General features: G+C 44.8%; 1 long non-coding RNA gene across 19 annotated transcripts in view; it reads right to left on the reverse strand.

Annotated features, from left to right (window-relative positions):
- LOC308180202 overlaps positions 1-21,153 on the reverse strand; it is a 272,118-nt gene that overhangs the window by 48,128 nt on the left and 202,837 nt on the right. Inside the window, exon 6 of one of the 19 annotated variants that reach the window (XR_013940822.1) lies at positions 4,287-4,593. The exons of the other annotated variants lie outside the window; for them this stretch is intronic. This is a non-coding gene — a long non-coding RNA (uncharacterized lncRNA). The remainder of the gene's footprint in view (positions 1-4,286; positions 4,594-21,153) is intronic. 19 annotated transcript variants of the gene reach the window in all.

The following is a 21,153-nucleotide window of genomic DNA, read 5'->3' on the forward strand; positions in this document are numbered from 1 at the left end:
TGTGAGATGGAGTGAAGGGAGCTTTTTTCTCTAGATATCATCCTTTGCTGACGTTTCGTAATTAATAACTAGGTTATTCTACTTTTCCTAGCGAAGTTTTGCTAGCACCCATTTTGCTTCTTACCTTGGATGTTAACTAGGCAAGCAGGCCCTTGTATTTGCCTGCCTATTTCATAGCATGAAGTTCAGCGCTTAGCAAACACTAAGGCTTCCAAGCCTCTTAGGAACACAACTCACTCCTTGCCCAGCTTCAGATGGGGAGAGGGAGGGAGCACCTTTCTTTCCTTACTGGTATTATATTAGCACCCTTATGCCTCTCGAGATCAAGGCATCTTTGTGCTTAGCACTGTGAACCTGTGACCTAAGAAACGGTCCCTGTCCTAAAATGCTGACAGTCTCAGCAGGGAAAAGCAACAGAGGAACGGTTTACCTAAAGTCATCGAGGCTGCCATCACAAGGGGGCTGAAAATAAGTCTCCCAAGGCACATGCTGTTTTTTAATCCCCCAGTGGTCTCTGCACTGGTTTTGGGGCTGTCGAGGTCTGCTCCTATCAATGCACCATGGGCTTCCCCTGCCAGAAAGGGGTACTGGCTGCAAAAGGGTGGGAGAAAGGAAGAGCATCTGCAAATCATTTTACAGTGTTTTATGTATACATATATATGAAGCTCCCTTTTCCCACTGAGATACAGACATTTGCAAAATGTTCTCATCAGCTCCCCAAGTAAATATCAAACAAATTGCTAAATTTTGGTTCTTAGGGGAGAAAATTCGTGACTAGCCCAGATGCGCTCCCTCCACCCTCACAGGGCACCTCTGGGAGAAAGCTGCTATGGGTTGTGTTCCAGATCAGCGAAACAGGCACCCTGAGGCCATTTGGGGCTAATTTATGAAAGCAGAGGGGAAGCAGGTTATAGCTCTGTACCTGAGCCTTCTCTCCATCTATCCAGTCTCAGCTTGGCAGCATGAGGTTGTGTATTTATGCTCATGAGAATGAAGTGCAAAGCAGCATAAGCCCAGCTAGAGAAGCTCTTGAGAGAACTCTTCTTTTTCTGACTGCAGTAGAATTCAGACCAATTTATGTCTTTCCTTTCACCTAGGTTACCTATATTTCTGTTTTTTTTTTTTTTTTTTTCCTTTTTTTTTTCTTTCCCTAAATCCTAATCCAGTCTTCGGTTCATGAAGTGCAGGGCACTGCTTTCTATCCTCATCCTCTATTCTATAGATCACACTAATTCCAACTATAAATTAGTTCACTTACAGAACATCAAGCACAAAGCAAATAGCATGATTGTGTCTTTACCTGGCCATAATCCTGAATCAATATCGTTTCGTTCTTATGTCTAAATCAGCAGTGATGATCTGTGCTACCATTTAATGTGCTAATGGTCCTCCTGTTATGTACATTAAAGATGGGATCTTGATGAGGGATTTGGGCATCTTTCTGCTTGTATGTGCGATATTATCCACACATCAGCAGCCCACCCAGTAGGGTCCAGTATGTTACAGACATTGTGAAGCCATCCTGTGGCCTGAAAGTCCACTTAGTCTGCACGTTGAGGTTTTCAGTCCTTGCTAATAAAAGCTTAAGAGGGAAAGATGCTTAAGAAAAGCCTGGAACAGAGCTTGATAACTATAGCTGGGTATAAAGTTACAGGTCAATTATTTTTTTTTGTTCACCGAAAAAGTAATTTCAGAGCACATAAAGCTTTTCACAAATTTGTTTTGGCTCCCTCAAATAACTAATCTGAAAACAAGAGCAAATAAGAAAGATAATATCCCACTTTGGCATTTTCGAAATGAAGACTCTTTTCAAAAGAAAAGAGGGTTTTCTGTTAACCAAATTATATTTGTCTTAAGCATAAAGATTCCCAAAGATGGAAAGAATTTTTATGTTTACTGGAAAACAAAACTTTTCAGTTCAGCCTAAGAGAAATTCTCCTTTTCTTTTATTTTCACAAGGAAAGGCAAAAGGGGAAAAATGCATAATCCATACTGGGTTGGGGTAATTCTGACATTTGCTTTACCCCATTGGTCTGCCCAGGGAAGCAATCAGAAAAGATCTGTAGCCTTGCAAAGACAAGGATCTCCTACTGCAAGGAATGATATTGAGTTTTGAGGCAGGAAGCTCCAATTTTTTCTGCTTTATCCCTGCACAAGCACACTGAAAACAAGCTTTATAAATCAATCAGATGCCAAGGACAAAATTGTTTACTGAGATACACATGCTTCATCCTTAGGGACAAGGCCTCAGTGTTCGTGATTCTGGTTGGGTGGGACTCGTACCCAGAAGGGATGTGGCAGAGAAATCACTTTCCATTTGTAAAGACACTTACTTAACTCCAGTAGACAGGAGTGTGAGGACAGAGCTGGAGGCCTTGAGCCACTTGTTAGTCAAAGAAGACTCCAAAATGTTTCAGTGTTATGAGCATCAGCCGCGGCAGCAGAGAAGTGGCAAGTCCTGGAGGGAGCGCAGCAGCCCAGGCAAGGCCCCCCCAGGAGGTCTGCTCTTCAGATACTTTCCGAGGAGGAAGATTGCCAAGTGGGAAGACAGATTTCTATGCAGGTGAAATATTTGCTTCCTCCCCGTGTCTGGTCTTGTTCCATATCAAAATGAAGCGTACCGTGAGAAATAGGAGTTTGCTTTTAAGGAGGTCCTGTGATCAGTTATGCAAAATTAAAAGCGATATCAACTTGCTTGCATTTGTTTGCATTATCTCTAACAATTTCCCTTTGCTACAAATCAAACAGTAAGGCCTCCCTTAACAACAACAATAATAATAATAAACAATGATATGAGTGCTCTTCATCACAGCCTGCCACCAGCACCTCCCTGCTAGTTTTAAGAAGTGCCAGAGCAGGAAGAGATAATGTAACACTGACTTATATGCACTGTCCTGGGCTGAGGACTTAGGAACAACACAAGACATTTTTCTTCTTATAAAAAGCTTCTTAAGCTAATGTACCTGTCCAAAAATTCCTGCAAAGCCTCCAACATCCTCAGCACAACTTCCTGCAACATTCCCCACCTGCTTGTAGACACAGATGGGCTCCATCTGCCAGCAGAAAATCTGAGACTCCATACCCAGGGAGCAAATTGGTGAAAAGATAAAGAACAGCCAGGAAGAAGCTGACCTGCAAATCCATGCTGAGCCATGCTGTGAACCCAAGCATGTCATTTGGTCTTCTTGTGTCTATTGACCCACTTGGAAATAGGTGAGCCTGTGGGAAATTGCAGTAGTTGCCTTGAAGCGGAGACCTCCCGAGCAGCAATAAGTACACAGCTGGGATGGAGTCCAACACTGAGCCACGATGGGCTGCAGAAAACTCTGACAGCATCACTGCTGAGCAATGGGCATACCAGTGCAGTTCAGGGCAGCAAAGGCACCTTGGTTTCATGTCCACCACCTCTGCTGGAGGCAGTCCTCAGGCTGCTCTCAGGGTACTCTGTCTCTGCAGGCACCAAGCCCAGAAGATGGCCAAGGGGTTGGTGCACTGCCAGAAACACCCAGGCAGATCATCTGCCAGGAGGCAGAGCGCTGTGCCACGGCTCCTTCGGTGCAGTGCAGAAACACCCTGGTTTATATTCTCTGTCCTATACTTGTGTAAATTTCTCCCGTGCTCCTGGATATCCTCTGGATGCACTCTTGTAGCACACAGTCCTCAAGCTGTGGCATGTGCTAAGCCTCCTATCTAACCTGGCCCTGCTTCCTTCGCATCCCAAACTTGCACCAAACTTTCCCATGAAGAAGTGAACAAGAGGGTGCCGTCGATGTGTGCCCAGCGGTGTGTGAAAGGAAAATCCCAGCCACCCAGCATCCTGGCAGAGTTCCTCAGCTGCGGTGCTTCAGGGGTCAGACATGGGTGACAGTATCCTGGCATGCTACCCCCTGCTTTGTTCCCCCTCTGCTTCAGGCTCAGGGATACCCCCCACTTCAGTGCTACCCTAGAAACTGGTCTCCTGGATATCTGGAGATGCTTTTAGGATTCCCCTCCTTGAAAAGGTTCTCACGTTGAAGGCAGAGATGTGGGAAGGAACACAAAGGGCTCTGACTCTATTCAGCCGTTATCCACCCTGATTAATTTTACAGCTAATGACTCTCCAGACATGGTGATGTATGGGGCTCTGTCAGTGACAAAAAAAATTGAACTTTTACTAATTAAGTAGAACATCTTCATAGGGTGAAAGGTTTTGCTAACGAAAGTAACTCACAAAGAATTATGTTGACTAGAGACTGCTGCCGAGATCAGAGAGAGTAAGGAGAGAGAGAGAGGTATAAAATATTCACCGCAGCTACCGGTCCAAGATTTCGCTCCCAGGTTGTCTCTTCACAGAGCCTTCTCACGGCTGCGTTCCTGGGCTGCAGCCCACCTCTGTCTCAGGAGAACAAGGCTGCCACTCTGTGCACGCACCCTGTCTGCATGATGAACGCCGTTTAATGACGCAGCCTTGGCTCAGCACCAGGAATGTGTGCTAGTTGTTGCAACGGCCGTGTGAGGACACACAGGGTGGTCTGAGGTCCGTAGCAATGTTTTCTGGCTTCTCTTCCAATGGGTGCCACCAAGATCCTACACTGGGTGCGCTGTACCACTCTTCTGTGCAAGAGAACAACCCCAAATATAGATCAAGATGAGTGAGAGCACGGCCTTCATGAACGCGCCACATGAAGGACTTAATGTGCGAGTGAACATGAATAATCCATCGGTACTAACAACTGCACGGAGAGAAGCAGCAGGAGCAGAGACCTGAAGAGGCGGTGGAGCTGCGCAGGCCTACCAGCACCCCACCATATATCGAGAGCACAGAGTCACCACCACGGGCTGCACAGCAGGTCCTGTAGGGCTGTCACCACATGCCCGTGGCAGCGTGGGGACCCTTGTCCCTGGGGAGCTGGCAAGCTGAACCATGAGCTGCGGCTGCACCACCGAGCCTCTGACCAACAGCCAGGGCCCTGATGCGGCCTACACAAAGCAACACGGCCCGGCTGGGGCTCCGAGGAGGAAAACTCAGCTGTGCTTTTACCCACAGGACTGGTGAAGGGCAGAGCAGCAGACTGGCTGGGGCTTTCTTCCCCAGGAAGCTCTGGAAAGCAGCATTTGAAGCGAGTCAGGGATCCGGCAGCAATGTGCCCCTGGGTTCTGCAGCATTGCCTCATTTCTGGCCCTCTCCCTTCCAGCCCGCTTCCCAGCTGCTGCAGTGCTCATTACTTTAGTAATTCTATTGTCTCCCTTTCATGGAGAGATTTGTGATGCTTTAACCAAGAAACCTACATTAAAATATTGAAATAGGTCATTAAATATTTATTTTCTTCAGCTACTTGTAAAGACAGAAGGAAATTGGGAAAAAAACCTGTCAGAAAGGAGCATAATATTCACATTTTTTGAAGAGACTGTTTACGGTTATGTTGCCTGAGGGACCTGCAAAGATGGAATCACAGAGGCCATGGCGTTAACTTTTCCTCCTTGCACTCTGTCTCCCTCTCCAGTGGCCTTTTTCTATTCTAGGATTCAGCTTGTTGTGCTCACTTCTCCCCTCTCCTCCACCAGGATAAATCAAGGTTAGCGCCACGCAGGTCAGTCAGCGTGGCAGCCAACACACAGGTCCTCCGCAGGATGGAAATATGGGCATTGCCCCCTACCTGCGTGCCCCCACAAGGTCTCCTGTCACAATCCTGTGCGTGCTGATGGAAACCTCCACCAGCAGCACACAAAATCTGTGTGACACCTGTGTTGAGCCCAAGGTCTGCACTTCCAGCTTCTGCACAGACTGCTCGTACCTTTTCCATCTGCACGTGGAGGAAACACGGAGTTGGGGAAAGATAGCAGGAATCACCTTTGGGGTATCACCTCCCTTACCATAGCTTTAAGGATTTGCCCTGCAATTATGAATTCTTATATCCAGAATAACAATTTTCATCTTGCACGGACAAGGCTGAGACCTGCAGTCAAATTGCCTATTTTAGCCCAATAATTCCTCCTCGAGCATCGCATGTGATGGCACAGGGCATGCAGCTGAGACAGAATCAGTGTGTCTTGAGCCCTGGCCACTGAAAAATCAAATTTCAACCTTCAAGGGGATGTGGTCTCCAGTTATAAAAAAAGTATATTTTCCTGTGTTTCTCCACTTCCCTCACAAACACGCTCCCTCTCTCCAGTGTCAAGCACTCCATTTCTAGGGTGCTTAACAATTTACTTACAGCAGCCTGCTTTGCTCTGTGCTCCCACCTTCCACCCCCCGATTCCTGGACACGCTGGGTTATTGTCACCTGACTTTCAAGGCTTTTCATTTTCATCTGCAAGTGACAGATAGCACCAAGGGAGCCAAATGATTATGGCAACAAAACTAAAATAGCCCAACCATTTGTGAAGCAGCTGGTCAGCACAAGCAGTAAACAGAAATCCGCTGGAGCTTGTTCTGCATGGGTTCCCTGGGCAGCCTGGCTTGTGGGTTACAGGGCAGGTGAGGAGGAGCCCCTGCTTGGTTCACCTGCCTCAGCAAATCTAGGCATGAAGGTCAGGGGAATTTTCTGGGCAGAGAGCTGGGGCACAAAGCAGCAGCACCGATATCAGGCACATTGTGCTCAGCGCCCCAAGATCCAGGATGAGAGAAGCCACTCACAGAGGCCTGTGCAGAGGAAGGGAGGGCACACTACATTTAGGATGCTGTTTATTGCAGAGACTGTTGCAGATTCTGCCTGCAATCTTTTTTTCTGCATTACCCAGTGAAAACACATCCCTCCTTTTGATAACATATCAAATGGTGCTTATGTATGTTGACTATGCATCAGGTAAGAAACTGAAAGAGACGGAAAAAGCTGCAGGGGACTTAAAAGGATCCAGGGAAGCCCAGTCCATAGCGGTGATGCTACATAGGCATGCGAGCAGCCTGTAGTAGAAGTGCCACAGTGCAGTATGGACGTGGGGAAAGCACTCCACAAAACACAGCACAAATGGGAATATTTGGATTTTCCACACCATTACACCAAGTGCCCTTCCACTTCTTCATCACTCCCTAGAAGTGCTTAAAATACATAATTTGCCTTTAGAAAATCAATCATAATCTCCTAGTCATTTTGTTCATTGAATCTCCACTCCTTTCTGACTGTAGTTCTGGTGCACAGAAATTAAACATGTCACCACCAAGTCCTTGGTTGCAATATAACTTTTCTTTCTTTCTTTTCTCTTTGGGACATTTTCTCACTCTTCTGTTTTTGGACAAAACACAGGAGCGCAGAAACTATGGTACAAAGTTGGCACTCCCTACATTTTGTAATAATAATTAAATGAATTGTTTTGAATGCTCTGCGCTTTGCCGGGTTTCAGGTGCTTTTTTCCTTGTCTGTCTGGGAAACGCAGGAAACTCTGCCAGGTGTTGGCCCAGGTACATGGGAATAGAAAAAGGAAGGTTTCTTTGAGACACAAATAAGATCCACATTATGCATGACTCAGTACCTCATGTCGAAATTTGGCCCATATCAAAAGGAACACAAAAGGCTGATCACAATGAACAATAATCCAAAAATATGCTGGCGAGAGGAGCGCACTGTGGATTTCAGAGTGGGGCATGACAATTAGAGCTGTTCAGGATAGTCACAGGAACGAAAATAGATCCAATTCCAAGTGGAAGGTGCCTTTGAAATTTGGGATTTGCATTTTCTTGTGTGTATGCTTTCAACTCAAAAATAGCAACTTGGTTACATAGAAAAGGCAAAGTGTGAGGATAAGAATAAATATTACTTTATTTTAACAATAATATATCTAAATCTGGAAGAAACCCAGAAGTACTTCTTGTGCAAGATTTAACACAAAGGATTGCGCTTTGTTTTGTTTTGCTTTAACAAATCCATTTCTAATTCTAATCTCTGTAAGAGAAAGACCCCAGCTCCTTTCCATTCACCAGTCAGAGAAAATGGATCTTAAAGAGGATGCCCAGTGACATCAGGAGCCCAGTTCCCGTTCTTATCTTCCTTTGACTTCTGGGGCAACCAAATAGTCTCAGCTCTTTATGGGTAGTTAGGCACCTAGCGGGACTCTCAGATGTACTTCAGAGCCTGACAGCCACACTCACACTTCTTTGCATGTATTTCTCCCTCTGCACCACTGGTCCTTATCTGTACAACGGGGATGGCAGGATTTCCACAGCTCCCATGGAAAAAGGGCCAGTGAAATGCTTAGATAGGGAACTGATGGAAATCAGAGAAGCTTTAAAGCTGGTGCACCAGCTTTGAAGAAGCTTGGGAACAGAAACAAAAAAAAAACAAACCAACCAACCAACCCCGCAGCCAAGTCTTCTCTCCACTCTTCACCCACAACAGTCCAGGCTTTTGACTTTGTCTCCCTGACACTCATTGCAGGGAGGGAGATGGGTGCATCTTGGGGCAGGGTGGCCATCCACAGTAATTCAGAGACCTTATTTGCAATGCTCATGATTAGTATTTGAGACTGGATTTTGAAGACTCCCCTCGTAGCTACTATTTTGACTCTTTTGGCCCTATTCTGAAGAATGCAGAGCTCTTTTGAATGAACTAGCTTTTGCTGTGCTGTGACAGTCCCACAGGTCATCACGTTCATCAGTCTGCTTTCTATCACTGTAAGGACAGGAAATTTCCTTCCCACCTTCTCTTAAGAAGTGGCCTGGATGTGAGCACAAGTTCCCGTCCTGGATGCTGCAATCCTTATCCAGATCCCTTTTCCAACCCTCTAGCTCTTTGCAGACAGGTTCTACCTCAGGTACAAATGGCTTCATGCTTCTCCTGTATTTATTCTGCTACTTGCTTCTAACAACATTTTCCAAGGTGTATTAGGTTGTTAATACACCATTAGGACATGCAGCTGATGCTCAAATTTCTAACATTTTCCACATTTTGTGAAACAGCTCATTACAAGAAGGGTGCTCATATGCTGGCGTTTCTCTTGTAACTTTGCCTCTTCCTTACACTTTTGTCCCAGACCTCCAGATGCATCTCAATACCTTTTTGGTGCTTTAATATCTCTCACTTCTGGTTCTTTTTCCACATGGAGAGGATAAAACAGTTGAATTTGCTCATAACCTGAAAGGGGTCTTGTGTTTATTATTCCTGAGACCATCCCACCCTAATTTTTAGATGGACTTGCTCAGCCCAATGATCTATCCAGTTTTGCACACAATCAAATACAAAAGTCCTTAAAACAAGTCCCAGGACAGCAGCAAGGAAAATCACATAGGCAAATCTGAAAGCTGATGACGTTCATCAGTTTACCAGCTTTCCAGTAAGAGAGATGAGAACTGAACACCACATTTTCCATCAACTTTCATTGGAAAAGAAAATCCTGCTCTTATCAGAGTCTTGATTTGATTTCATTTGTTGGACTGGGTGGGGAGGCTGGGTCTGATCCTGATTAAGACAAACAGCTCCTCTCTCTCCTCTCTCCTCTCTTGGCTCTCTTGCACTCTGACATTTATTTGGAGAAATTAGGTCATTCTGCGGTATTTTGGAATAAGGTAGCTGGCACATTTCATAGCTGAATGGAGACCATGGCCAGGGCCATCTCCAGTTATATGGATTTTCACGGAGACCCAAGGTCATTACTGAAAATTTGGCCACATATGCCAAGGTCAGCCTATGAAAGCTTACTGTGACGAACAAACCAGACCTAAGTGTTATTTGATGGGACCAGCAAAACAGTCCCCCTTCTAAAATAGCTGTTTTCTGGCCCACCAAGTGATGGTGCTGCCAACCTGCAAAGCCTGCCCGGCTCATTGCAGCACTGCCTGCCTTGCCAGCCGTATTAATGCCCTCAGAGCTTTGGACAGTGATGAGAGAGTGGAGAGAAAGGGTTGAACAGAGCCCATGAAAGCATCACCGACCAGCCTAGAGCTGTCTCTTGCCCTCATCCTCTCCTCCCCATGTTCCAAGGAATGTGAAAAAGGCTCAAAAGCACTGGGTTGACCACCCTGGGGTGGACAATGGAGAGTATTCCCAAACTACCTCCTGTGAGGATTCTTGTGTTTAAACGCCTAAGGGATTGGATATCCCACCCATTGCCTCACAAATGCTGAAGACAAGCACTAATCCATCCCTTCTACAATGCAATTGCCGTGCAGGGAGCTGCTTTGGGCAGCTTTTCTCCCAGGGATGCAGAAATCTCTAGACACTTGCTCTCTGTGAGGACCTCCAATGACAATTTCTATCAGATGCCTCTGATCTGAGCAGCCACTGACCACGACACCACACAAATCTTCTCTTCTGCCTCTCCATATTGCATCAACTGAAAGGCGCTTTAGTTATTTTTATTTAACACCTTTTTTCCATCTTTCTGGAGTGACAAATTGCATGAGACATACAGAGGAAGGGTGTGGTGCTTAGAGTTCAAATCTGAGACAAGAGAAATGTCAGTGGCTATTTTTACCTCTGCCTTAGACAAAACACATGCCTCGGAGTGGCCATTCACACTTTTTCTTACTTTTTTTTTTTCCCCTTCAGCTGTGTTCGCAGCACTTTGGAAACATAGGTAAAAAGGTGAATTGTCATCACTTTCAACACTCATCTCTGGGAAACAGGACCAGTTGGACATGTGGAAGTTTGCTTTTCAATTACCATTCCTATGTGACACCCAGAAGTTATGAATATCAGGAAGCCTAGATACTCCAGCCAGGCTTTGTAACTCTGACTTGAATTTCACTGTTCATACTGAGAAACTGTCCTAGATGGGCTCCAGTATTTCAACGATCAGAATCTCCCTCTAAGCCAAAAAACAGTGGGAAGTCCCCAAATCTTTGTATGTTCTAGAAACACGATGGGAATTGTATGCCATTGTTCAAAAGCAATAAAGATTCCCATTGGTATAATGAAAGGTAGAACTGGAGCTAATCTCAGTTAACCTTGAATTGAGTTTTCTAGGAGAATAAACCCAGAAGTAACACTGTCCTTGCTGTCTGTGAGCCACCATTATTTTTCCCCCTCTTCCCTTCTGCCTCCCAAACAGGCACGAACAGAATGGCAGATAAAAAGTTCAGGAAAAAACAAGCCACCACTACTGCTACCAAAACCCTCCACAGCAAAAGCCAGCCCTGAAAGTTTGTTGCAATGTCAGCAGGAAAAGCAATATCGGTCTCTGAAAAATTAATACGATGCTCACTTGCTGTCTAGTTCCTCCTCTGCTTGTCAATAATTCTGTTCATTCCTCGAATATTAAACCTGTTTGCCAGAGCCCTTAATGTGACAAGAAGCTGATGCCTGAAAGCACGATTACTTTCAACTGCAAATCATATTTAATTTATTACATAACCTGGTGTTATTGCTTCTATTGATGAACTGTACAGTGTGAAATGATTATTTGTTAAAGATTTCACTATAGTAAAATAAAAAAAGAAGAAAAAGAAAAAGAGAAAAATCTTTACTGTTCCAAGAAAAGCTACTTGTAAACGTCTTTTTTCTGAAAAGATTCAGAAATGGGAATGCTATTATTTCCTGATTTGGGGCTTTACATATTCTTAGCGCTGCAGAACAGATCCACCTTTCTCCATGACTTAAATTCAATCTCCTTCCTGAAACAGGAATAAGCAGCAGAGGAGGAAGGTGAAGCTCATCCTGATGGGATGATGTATATGTAATTCTTCCATGCTCTGCATCATTAAATCAAGGTGGTTTGTTTGGGCAGGACTGAAATTTGCATCTAAGCTGAAGCTCCATCTTTTCTTTTGTATTACTGTAATATGATAAGAGCTCATTGGTATCGGTCATTTATACCGAGAGAGAGTCTTTTGGGCCCAGCTATGATGAAAATGTGTTAAGATGCTGCACATTGGCAAAATGAAAGATGAGATTTCTGCCTTGAAAGAGCATATACTCTGATTAGAAAAGGTAGTAAAAAAGGAAGATTGCTTTCTGCATATGAGGAACCACGAATCAGGGACACATTAGAATTAGTGCTCATATTGTGACAATTTCAATAAAGGTATTATTTCTTCGGCTTCCAAATTGTACACCGGAGGGGCCAGTCTTTTCATCGACTGCAAGGGATGGGGCTATTTTAGATGACTACTTTGAGTGCGGGTGGTTGAGCCATTGGATAACCTGTCCCTGTCCATTTCCCATTTTTAGGTACCTAGTTCAGAGGCGTGAATGGCAATCCTGAAAAAATGTATGGTCTCCTTTGGGCACGTCAGTACCGAGAGGCTGTGGTCCTCCTCTTGACCCTAGCTCAGCTCCCAAGGACACCGACTTGCAGCTCTACAAAACTGATCACAGCTGGAGACTGCAGAGGAGCCAGGAAATCCCCACTGGAGTGTCCCAGCAGAGTACTTTAGTCCTAATGCCATCCTCCAGACGTAACCAATTTCCATTTGTTAACTGGGGGGAGGAAGGGTGTAGTTCCGTTTATAAGAAAATGGGTAAAAAAATCTAAATGCAAAGAAAATGCATTACTCAGTTCCAAGTTTTAGAAGTGCATTATCTGCCTATTCCCGAAACCATGACATCAGCTGGAGTTTAATCTCAGGTTTCAGTCAGGTAAGAACACAGCATTTTGCACAGAAGAAATTTTCCAGTCTGCCGCCTAAGTAGAGATGTCCCTCCTGATTAAAAGGTGCACCACATTTCCATAACACACTGAGAGAAATGCAGCCTCAGAAGAATTCTTGGGATGGTTTAGTACTGAATCAGATGCAGTGAAGAATTCAGCCTGCTGCTGAGAGCCATTATTCTTGTTAATTGGTTATACATAATATTACTGATGGCATCAATATATGAAACAAGAATTAAGAAATAAGGATGCCTGTTTTTTGATGCATTTGTGTCTCATGGCTGATTGCAAATACCAGTTGAATGGCTGGCTGATGGGGCTTTTCTAAAATAGCTCTTTCCCTGTAGAGTTTTTCTTCTCTGAAAGTCCTGGACCTCACACTGCAGCTTCCCTTTTCAGAAGGATCTTCACAGTCTCTTGATTCTATCTAGCTGCCTGACTCCAGAAAAACTAAGCAAACTGTGATCATTTTCTTTTCAGAGACTTGACCTAAGCTCTATTTCCCTAGGTGAAAAGAAATTTGGGGGCTAAAAGAACAGAAAGACAAACACAAATGGTCTGCATTTCCTAGAAATACTTAAATAATAGCAATGATTCAACTTGCTGCTTCATCACCTTCATGACCCCCACCACTTTCTGCCCTCCAGATACCAACAAGACCTTAACTGGGATTCTGGGAAACTCAAGATATCTATGGCCTCTGATCATATTAAAAGAATGGAATAAGAAATAGAGATTAAGAAATAAGGAGAAATCAAGATAGACTAAAACAGATGAGCAAAAAAAAAGAAGAGCTGCAGAGCTGGTAAGATTTCAAGATTGCCCAGGGAGTTTCATTCAGACCCAAGACAGTGGTGTTTATCTGAACACGGATCTTCCTGCTCTGTCATACAAGAGCACCGTTTTTCCTCCCTTCCTTTTCTTGGCTCCATTTCCTCTTTCTCTCTTCCCTTCCAAAAGACATTTTGAAGCAATGCCTTCAAAATGAGGTCTCCTGGCCTCCAGAAGGGCTACTGAGTCATGCAGGCCACTGGGGGTGAAAGGGAGATCCAGTGGTTCGAGACCAACATTGCCAATCAGGCTGTGGACTGTGATGAGTTTTCCCCAGAACGTGCTGCTCCTGCTGGCACCCCAGCCAGTCCCTCTGTGGCCCTCCCACACGCCTGCTGATGCACAAATCCGCTCTGTGAGCCATTCGTATTCTGAAGGACTTGTAAGAAGCCTCACAGTTACCTGTTTTCCTCCGCTTACATACCTATCGCTGATTCTAGCCATCCAACCTGAACTCTTGGGTAATTAAAAGGAAAGCAGATATGGGAGTTATGGGCTTCAGTTTTGTTTTTTTAAACTCCTGCTCATCTCTGAGGAATTCAGCAGACTTTATTTCTCAATTGCTTTTTTGATTTCTTCTCTGACGGCTTGCTCTGTGCCAGGGATGTGGCATTGACCTCCAGCAGCGGAACTTCGCTTTGTTCCCTACACTGTCCCAAAGCGCTATGCAACTCATTGAAAATCCATTAATTCTCTGTCTGCGCCCTATCAGATTAAAACTTCTCTTCAAATAACATTTCAAATATCAGTTGCTTCGCCTTAATATCTTTCTTCCATAACATTTCTCACAGCTCCGCACACACACTTCACTCCCCTGGGTAATTCCCTTTTCTATGCGTATTGTTGATTCTTTAAGAGCACACAGTCTCCGCTCCCCATTTTTGCTGATCTCCTCTATTGCATCTTGTGCTCTCCTACCCCTTCTCTCTTTCTCTGTTTCTTATACAATCAGAGGTGGAAGGTCTTCCCTATCCTTCCTAGAGTCCCAAATTATGGCCACAGTAGAGACCTGCAGTTACCAGAAACTTCCTATTTGGCCAGCCTGCAAAACTTACTCATCCACATGTTTGGCAAAAGAGCAGACACTGAATTTGTTGGGCCATGTATGTGGACACAGCAAAATGTATTTCTGAGTAATCCTGGAAGACTGTCCCCAGTGAGCTCCCTGCCAACCAGCCAAGATGTCCCCACTCCCATCGGACTGACTTCCAACCCCTCATGGCCAAACTGCATTTCCAAGGAATGAGGAGGCTGTGGCGTGTTTCACAGCCCACCAGCCTCACAGACAGGCCTGGGCTGTGACTCCATAGCATCCGCCACATGGCTTTTGTGGGTGGTAGCTGTTTTTTGGCTCCATCACGGAGCTCCAGAAGTTACGGATGCAGCATGGGGCACCTGACTCAGTACATCCTCCCCTTGATCAGCCAACACCTTCCAGATTTGGAACAGCAAAGCTTGGATGTAGGTTCAATGTCGGTAGACATGGGCATGTGTAGGAGAGAGGCAAAAAGAGATGACAAATACTTGATGCCATTAGAAACTCTCCTGACGTCATTGAAGACCTTCCAGACTCTGCCCTGAGGCTGAAATTATCTCAGGCCCACAGTTACTTGTGATGGTTTCTCCTTCCCATGTCAACACTTGTCAAAATACTTGTCATAACTTCGTCACACCCTTCATCCTCCCTCCTGCTGCTTGGCCGGTGGGGATCGGGGTGGCAGCGGGCTGGGGCAGGGCTGGCAGGCCCTCAGGCTTCGCCCCAGGCAAAAATACCTCAGCAGTCAGTGAGAGGAGGCAGCGTGGGCAGCAGGGCTCTCTGCAGAAGTGGTGGCATCCCATAATAATCACCTCCCATACAGGCATTAAGTGTGCTAACCCAGGGGGTTCAAGGCACTGAATGAGTGCCCCGGGATGGTGGGAGGCGAGGCTGGGCCTGGGTGCCACTGTCATGTCTCACAGCTCCCGACCCCAGCGGGGACCCAGCCGGGCACCATCATCCTTGTGAGGAAGGCTGGGTGGGACATGGCCACCTCCAGTCAGCCTGGGAGCAGGTTTTGGGGGACCTCTTTTCCCAGGCTATGTCAAACATCAGAGCCCCCACAGCTGGTGCTGACCAGGCCCTCCTCCACTCTGCTTCCTTCCTCAGTCTTTGACTTCTGCTAAGGCGACAGCCGTGACCCTAGGGCCGGACAGAAGCACCAGTCCTTTTGCCTGGTTTCTGTGCTTGAAATCCTTTTATTCCCATGAGGACTGAGGCTCAGCTAACCTCTGTGCTGTTTTCCAACCAACACCTGACCCATAAGTCAAAATTCCACAGCTTCCAATCCCTGCTGCTTCTACAGTACTTTAGGATACGGTGCATTCAAGCATTAACACAGCCCATTGTTTTTCTCCTGGATTGCTAAAGGAAGGGAGTTTTGTGGGGCAGAATTATCTAACGTGGCCTGAAATATTCAAGAGAAATAGACATAAATGTCTGCATATATTGCGTTTAGTGTATTTGGGATGAGGCTGCCCACAGAGAGAAGGAAACTCCACATGGATGGGAACCTGTGCAAGGTGGAATGGACTCTGCTCAGTGAGTATTCTACAGTGCATTATTTATCAGAGGAATTCATCTTCTATTTTTGCTTATGGAATTCCTCAGATCATGATTCTTTCTTACAGTACTTCATTATGCAAGCATAGTTGGGGATTTTTGTGTATGTATATGTATACATAAAATCTCCAAGGATTTCTCAGAAGAGCTTTTAGTTGGTCTCAGTGCTTCAGTTGCAATGGGCTCGTTGACTTACATGCCCCTGGTCTTATTATCGATAATAGTAGGAAGTTGCAATCACCACTGTATAGCTGTGCACATTAATTTTGAAATTCATATTTGTCAGGAAAAAAAAATCTGTGGTGCAAATGTTTATTGCTGTTGTTGTTATTATTGTTTATTTTATAATAGCAGGAGGAGCCCCATTGTCCCTGGCCTCCTGGTGGACACAGAGGGGTGCGAGACAACTGAAGGAACTTCATTATATGTTTGGAGGATGTATTAATACCAACAGCACCGTTACATTCATTCTGACTGATATTTTTTTCCTGAACTGAATACTTAATTCTTCTTCAAGGACCAGATTTAGCATATGCAGGGCCCTGTGTGAAATCAACACAGCATACTCATAGAGGAAAATTATATGGAGGGGACTATTGGAGGCTGGAATTATGAAAGCTATTAGAAAAAAAAAAAGGACCCATGCTGACTCTTTTCTGCTTCTAGGCATATAACAGGAGACCTGGTTTAGTCGCACAAACAAAGAGAGAATTATATGGATCTGCTTCATTACAAAGTAATCTTAATAGATTTTGTTTTGATATTTTCCAATCATTCCATCGTTAGCACTTCAGTCAATAGTCACATTGTGCAATCTGCTTCCACGTGGTTTTGAAATGTGAAACAGGTAAAAACTCTTTCATAATAAAACTGCTCCCAAATACTGATGATGCCCTAAAGTGGAAGCTCTTGTAGGAGGACAGATAGCTTGTCTCATCCCTCACCATGCAGCATATTGCGACATACGAAAATATTTCTCCCTGCTTTTCCTGAAGCCGAGTTCCCCAGTTTTCACCCTTTCTGGACTAAGGACCAAAACACTGGCCCCATTCAAAGCAATGGCAAAACTCAGATATCTCAATCCTTTCATGATATCTACAGTTTCAAAAGCAAAATAAACAAATAAAAAGGAGTCAACACTTCTTTTTCTTAAATTTCTGGGTGTGGGAACAGCTGGACTTCCTGCAATGACCAAAAATAAAGCAGCTGGAAATCAAGCCCTCTTTGAACAAAAGATTTTGGGATCCCCAAAATCTAAGGCATACTTCTTAATTAGGCTCTTCCATGAAATACAGGCAACAAATGTTATCTTAAGGCAGATCTTGGGTTTTATTTGCTTGCTTGCTTGCTTGTCTGTTTGTTTCTGAGCAGCCAAAGCAAACTTCTCCAGGGACCTGTTTGATTCCTCTCTGCAGCCTGGGCTGGAATATCGATCCTGGAGAGGAGATGCGTGCTTTGTGTGCGTGGGGATGCGAGGACGCGAGAGCCTGTAGGAATGCAGAGGAGATGAGACCTGCATGGCCTTCACCCAGCAGCCCCGTCCCTCCCCGCAGCACATTTCCTCCTCCCCTCTCTGACTCCATTCTCAGAGAAATTCGTGTATCGCCATTGCTTTCAAACCCAGCTATAATTTTCTGGCTAATGGAAGACGTATTGACAAAAGTTGACATTAAGTGGAACTAATTACACTGTAACTGCTAAATAACTAAGAAATAACTACCCTGTAATTTATGGTGCAGCACGGACTCTGTGTAGCAACTTTTAGAGCCGTTATATGTGCATGGAGCTCACCCAGGCGTGTGCTGCAGAACTTTTCCCCTGCCAGTAGGATCCAGCCGATACGAAATCGCCGGCTCTGCAAACACATTGCCCTGATTAGAGCATAAAGCCAGCCGGGCTTCCCACTGGCCCTGCTCCACAGCAATAGGATAAATGACTAAGATGCTCTTCCCACATCATTAATTTTATTTCTGGTTTTCATTTAAAGTCCTAATTCCAGATGGGATGTCCTCCTTCCCTTCAAGGTGCATGCAGCAGTCTCTGCCACCTCCTGCACCCCGTGGCGATGGCTTTCTATGGGGATGCTGGGACTGGGGGACATACATCGGCTGCTGTCTGGTTCGGAGCCATGGCACAACCAGCCTCCTTCCTCTACCGCAATCATTTCTCAAACGAGGAGTTAAGCAGACGGCTGGGAGCAGAAGGCATGATTCACGTTTTCACAGGGAGGATGGGGTATGCTGAGGGACAGGGAAACCTCTTCCATACATCACTGTCACACTGCAATATCAGCATCCAATTCCGAAGACGCGTTCGAATGTGCCTTGTTCTGTCTGATCAAACCCAGGTTTTCTTAGGGCTCATCATTAAAGTTGATGAGAAAACAGGCATTCTGTCTCCAGAGAAATCTAGCAACTAAACATTTCTTTATGTCTCAGACAGGACCAAGTCAGAAAATGCGGTTTTGAAGTATGTCTCTTCAGAAGTTATGCCACCACCTACTGAAATGCTTCATTTTGATATTATTGAGGCTCAGTTTAGTACTGCAATACTGGATGGTATATAGATATGCAACAGAATAGAATTAAGATTCTAATATAGAAGTGAAAACAAGTGGGAAATGGAGCAGGAAGCAGCCAAAATAATAAAAAATTTAAAATCCATTTTGATTTCAAATTGATTCAATATTTTGCCTTTGAAATGTCATTGGAATTAGAGTACTCCAATGAAGCGTTCACATTTTACCTATTACCCAAAGAACAGCCTTTTCCCGGGGGGAAAATGTTCCCACAGACCAATTTGCAGCCAAATGCAAACCGCAAAATTTTTAGGCTGGAAACCTTTTGCTGCAGAAGCCAGTACTTTGTGCTTCGGTTGTACAGCACCGAGCACAGCAGGGCAGGAGCCCAGCCGCCACCTCAACAGACAGCCCAAATAATAGAGCTGTCGGTCGCAGCTTTTGCTGATGAGTCCCAGAGGCTCTTATATTGTGCATAAGAAAAATGGAGAATTTGTAGGTAATGAGAGAAGGGAGAGAGAAAAGTCAGCCTGTGTTGGAGACGGGAAGACAGACAGAGAAAAGAGAGTGAGATTGCAAAGATAGACGGGTGGGGAGAAATAGAGAGAGGTGCCATTCGGCACCTGTTTCTGCCTGATTTGTTCCACCTCCATTATCATGCACCAGAACGACTCATTCTTCTTTTTTCCAGAAAGCGTAATAATGTTCCACAGGTGAAGGAGTTATCTTGGCTTTTCTCTTTTTCAGCAAAGCTAACACTCACTACATGAAATAAAGGTTATCTTGAAAAATAGACGCTGCAACTCGCATACAAAGGAGCCCCTTCCTGTGACAGGGAGTCTTTTCTGAAGGGGTCTGCTAGGTTTTGTGCTCGGAAGAAGAAGGAGAAGAAAATGGAATTGACTGCTTGGTCTCCCTGCCAGGTTTCCAAATTGGCTTTTGAGGAGGACCTGGAGGGTCTCTGCCACGCGATGTAGAGCAAGGGAGATGGCAAGGATGGGGACAGAGAGGAAGACATCGCTGCTGGCCACCCCGGGGGATCAGAACCCAATTCACCTCCACTTCTCTCCCAAACCAACAGGGCCAGGGATACTTAGGGGGTAGCGACCCCAGGCGATCACTGAGTCCCAATAACATGGTAAGGGGAAGAAAAAGACAAATTTTGTGTGTTCCTGTGTGTCAGGATGCTGGTGCATGCAAAGCAGCAAGATTTTCTTGCCTATTGCTGCTCCCTGTTCCTGGCATCCAACACGACAGGGCCATGACTGCAGCGGTGTCTTCTACCTGCTGCTGTTCCTGAAATAACAACCTAATGGGTGTTTTGATCCGTTTGCTTTGCAGCTGAATCTGGGCAGTTTTTAAAACAAACCTTAAAAGAATCTCTGAAGAGAAGCAGCCCATTTAAATGACTAAATAAAAGGTCTGGCTGTAGTTTTTAATGAAAGACCCGTGTGAACTAACACACTTTGCATTGTGCCCTGAAGCTCATTAAATAACGCGCTAAGCCATGCAAAGTGATCTACAGAACACTGCACTGTGATTTTTCTTTTTAAGTGTCATTGTGCTGATCAGAAGTAAAGAGGGCAGCTTCTGGGCAGCATCATCAGGGATCTCAGGTGTTTATTTAGTATGCAGCTGGAATAGATCTGGGCTTGTTCGCACCTAATTTCCTCGCAACAACTGCCTGTCACTTTTATGTTCTTGGATAGCTACGAAAAACTTACAGAAAGGATGTATTTATTTTACTAGCAGTTCCTGTCAGTGTGATCAGTGCTTGGGTGAAATATGAATTTTTAGTTTCATTGAATTTTATTTCTATAAAACTAAAAATAATTCTACAAAGCTCCAGAAGTTTGTCTTTATGTCAAATTATTGGAAGTTTCTGAAAAGCTCTAATGCTTCCTAAGAACTCCAAGTGTTGACATAGCCAAGAGAGATATCGCACACCGTTGGCTCAGTCATGCAGCTTTTCCAGTCTAAAATTTTCATGTTTTGAAGGCACTGGACACCAGTGTGGATGGTAGTGAAATGCTGCCATTTCTGGAGTAGAAAACGGGGCTCTTTCAAAGTCCTTTCCTCACCTCCGAGGCTCCCTTCCCATTGTCTGCAGTGAGCTGCAGTTCAAAGACTGTCAGAGCACATAAACATGACACAGTAACTGAGAACATCAAAGAGCATTATGTTTTCCATACATGAAGAGTGACAAGCTGCCTAACTCCTGCCATTAAAAATTCAGACAAAAAACAATTCAAGAAAAATCAAAGCAAAGTCTCCAAGAGAGAAGCAGATGTCACACGATTCTGTTACATGCTCTTATCTTTTCTCACCTTGCAAAGTGGCCTCTAAACTCTGCTCCTAAAAATATATACAAAACCTGATTTACAGTGGTTACGTTGCTGTCTCAAGAAGAAAGATTTATATGAAGCGTAATATTTGGAGGCGCAGCTTCTGGACTGGGGACCTCTTTGCCAGAGGAAATCCTGAGAGCAGCAAAGTCCACCACCACATCCAACATCCATGACCAAGTCCCTTAAAGCTGGATCCAAGGACTTAGTTCTGGTGCCAAAAGTAGGTGATCAGGCACCATGGGGAGAAAAAAACAAAAACAAAAACAACAGAATGGGGCATGTAAGGAGGGAAGACAGAGGAACCTCCATTTGGCAAAATATGTGAACACGTGGTATACAGAAAGAAGGAGTAACCG

The sequence above is a fragment of the Anser brachyrhynchus genome, assembly GCF_964034855.1.
Source record: "Anser brachyrhynchus genome assembly, chromosome: 19".
Taxonomy (NCBI): Eukaryota; Metazoa; Chordata; class Aves; order Anseriformes; family Anatidae; genus Anser; species Anser brachyrhynchus.